The following is a 3,831-nucleotide window of genomic DNA, read 5'->3' as shown; positions in this document are numbered from 1 at the left end:
CTGAGAGCTCACATTACATAATTCTTAGATTATGTCTGGAGTTGTGAATTTTCAATCAGTAGCTTCTAATAAACTATTTGGTTTCAGATACTGATGGGAACACTGATAACAGCAGATAGTAGGTGTGTATCAGAATAGTCCCTGATTTAAGTCTGAGGTACCATCCATTCGTTAGAAATGATAATGATTTAAGTCTGATGTACCATCTATTCATTAGATGATTTAAGTCTGATGTACCATCCATTCATTATATAACAGCTGAAGTGTGAAATCCATAGTTTTCTCTGTATTTAACATATAAGCTAACATTTACTAAGCTCATACTATATTCTAGGCCAGTTTTCAACATTTTATTGGCATAGTCTCACTGAATCATCACAATAACTCTATAAGATAGCTACCATAATTAGCTGTATTATACAGAGGAGGAAGCTCGGGATCAGAGAAGTTAAAAAACTGTATCCAAGATCACACATCTAGTAAGCAGTAGAGTCAGGATTTGAACTCATGTCTGACCCCAGCCATGCTCTTCTCCACTGTGCTGGGCTCATTAGTGTCTGTCAGTCCCCTGATCGAAGAATGCTTACTTACTCTCACTTTTCCCAGAGCTGGAAAGGAGACTCAAAAGAAAGAAAAAGGGTTGAGACCTAAATTGAAATGGAGAAATTCTCTATCACCTGTTATGTACAAAGGAGACCCTGGTTAGATGTTATATGTGGGATGAATGTGTGAATGTCATGGAAATAGAATTTGAAAGAGGGCAGACAGAATTGCACGATTGACTGTAATAAATACAACATGTTATTGTTGTACATGAGATAATAGGGAAAAAGTAAATACTGGATGAGAATGAGACCAGGATTTAAATCCAATTTTAACCACTTATCAGCTGTGGGACTGGATCAACCAGGGACTCTACAGGAAACAGGTGGTTCAAGTAAGAGAGTCAGCAGCAGGACTATTTTAAGAGGTATAAGGAGGGTAAGGAAAAGAAGATGCTAATGTACACAGATGCCAGCAACACTGGAAGCTGGTCCACTCCCAGGGCTAAAAGAACCAGGGGAAGAAACAGTGAGAATTGGCTCATAGGAGGGCTAGGGGGTACCTGACAAAAGCTGTAGTTAGGCAAATCTACCACTACTGCCAGGGATACGGTCCTGAATCTGGGAGAGAGCAGGGAAGAAATACCCTGACCTCCATCATCTTGCCTTTGGGTCTTCTTCGGGAGCTTCCCGTCTGCGGATCCCTTCCAGAAGCCAGTCTGCCAGGGAACCTAGTGGTCCATGGGGGTCTGCCTCCCAGGTGGAAAACGGATGTAAGGAGGGGGGATGGAGAATAATCCTGAACAAGTCACTTCCTCTAATTTCAGTTTGCTTATCTGTGGTATGGCACCTACCAGAGTAGTAGTGGCCTTACAATTTTTCCTTTCAACTTTTTATTTTGAAAAACCTCAATCGTACAAAGAATTTATAAGAAGTGTACCATGAACACATAGATATACTCTTCACTTAGATTCACCAGTTAACATTTTGTCACTCTTGTTTTATTCTTTTTCTCTCTGTAATCACACAAACATACACACTTATTCTTGCTAAGCCATTTGACAGTTGCTTGCTGACATCCTGAGACGTTATCCCTAAATACTTAAGCAAATATCATCTAAAAAAAGATGTTTCCCCACATAATCCTGGTTAAATGATCACACCCAGCAAATTTAACATTAATATGTTATTGTCAAATATAGTCTCTATTCAAATTTCCCCAAGTGTCTCAATAATGTGCTTTATAGTGGTTTATTTTTTTAACCAAGGATCATACATTGGATTTTATTGTCATGCCTCCTTAATCTCCTTTAATTTAGAACAATTTTCTAGGTTTTTTTTCTTTTTTAATCTTTCATGATATTAACATTTTTGAAGAATCAAAGGCCCATTATTTTGCAGAATGATCCCAATATGGATTTGCCTAATTGTTTTTTCCATGATTAGATTCAGTTTAACCAATTTTGTCAATAATACTACAGAGGTGTTGTGTTCTCAGAGCATTAAATCTGGAGTCACAAGATATCAAAATGTCTCATCAGGGGTGACTGATCTTTAGTTTGAGCACTTGGTTAAGGCAGTGTCTGCTAGATTTATCTATTATCTTTTTCCCTTTGTAATTATCAAATGATCTATGGTATGATACACGTGAATATATCTTTTTCACCAACATTCTTTTTACCTAATGTTTTTCAGAATGATTGCATTTTCTTGCTGTTGCAGAAATAGTGTCATGAACGTATAATCAGGGGACCTGGTAAACTTTTTTGAAAGTTCCTATTACAACCCTCATGTCTTCTTATATTAAACTGTTTTCATTCATTTATCTATTCCTTTAACAAATGTTTATAGAGTGTTCCTCTGTGAAGACTTGTCTGTGAAATTTTCATCAGTGGCTTCATGGTTGCCTACACTAATGTCTCTAGCTCAGATCTTTCTCCTGTGTTCCAGACCACATTGGCAATTACTTTTGAGTCTCTCCACCTTACCACCTATAGATAAAGTCCATGTGCCCAAAGGGAACTCATCATCTTCACTTCCTGATCTGCTCTTCTTATGTTCCTTATTCTAAGAAACTGTACTTCTGTTTTCTCAATGACTCTATAAATACAAAGGAGTCCTTTTTCTTGAATGTCCAGACACCACGGTAGCTCTTTTATACATGCTGCATGAATTATCTCATTTAATCCTTGCAATAGCCTTGAGATATAGTCATTATTTTCTGGAGGACATTTGGCTCTGAGGCCCAATCAACAGCTAGGAAGTTTTCATGCTAGGATTCAAATCTAGTTCTCTTTGACCTTAAAGCCTTCGCTTTAGTGTAGTGATTAACAGCACCACTGCCTTCAAATCCGGGCTCTACCGCTGACTATGGGGGATTGGATAAATCTCAAGTCTCAATGCCTTGGTTTTATCTTGCATAAATTGAGAAAAACCGTAATCCCTGCCTTGTTGGGTTGTTCTGAGACTTGAATGAGATAATATTGACAAACATTTGAACGATTCTTGGCAGTACCGCAGTAACTCCCAAGCCGTAAATCTGGTGTTTTTCCATCCATTCACTGCTTTTGGATTAGTCCCCTTAGGGACTTTGTCACCACTGTTGTCATTTCCTTAGTTTAGACCAGGAATTGGCAAACCAAGGTCTGCAGGCCAAATCCAGCCTCCACCTGTTTTTGTAAATAATGTTCTTTTTTTTATTGGGTCATGATTGATATTGTGAATTATGTTTTATTGGAACACAGCCATATCCATTCATTTATGTATTTTCTGTGGTTGTTTTCACCCTACAACAGCAGAGTTGAGTAGTGGCAACAGGGACCATACAACCTGCAAAGGCTAATATATTTACTGTCTGTCCTTTTACAGAAGTTTGCCAAATCCTGATTGCTTGGGGTATTGCGATAGCCTCCTTCCTGGTTTTCCTGGTTCTGTCTTATTCCTCCCCACCCCTTCCCCTGTGTAAGGGGAAATTTCCCTAGGATGTGAACTCAGCCATGCTAATTTGCTCCTTTTGGTGGGTTGGCCCTCAGTGCCAAGAACATCAGCTGCCACCTACTGTGGATGACCAAACTAGACTTGCCCTCCGGCCGTAATGAGTGCTTTATGCCCTTTCCGGTCTCGGCACCTGCTATCCTTTTTGTCTCAATACCCACCCCTTGCTCTTGTCCTCAATAATAAGCTCAGGTTTTACTTTTTCTTTCTTTCTTTTTTTTAAGATTTTTAAAAATTTATTTATCTGTCAGAGAGAGAGAGAGAGAGAGAGAGAGAGAGAGAGAGAGAGAGAGAG

This window comes from Callorhinus ursinus, unplaced genomic scaffold (assembly GCF_003265705.2).
Source record: "Callorhinus ursinus isolate GAN/ISIS: 27379988/994484 unplaced genomic scaffold, GSC_fseal_2.0 scaffold2, whole genome shotgun sequence".
NCBI classification, from domain to species: domain Eukaryota; kingdom Metazoa; phylum Chordata; class Mammalia; order Carnivora; family Otariidae; genus Callorhinus; species Callorhinus ursinus.
The sequence above is the reverse complement of the archived record's forward strand: the minus strand, read 5'-3'. Positions refer to the sequence as shown.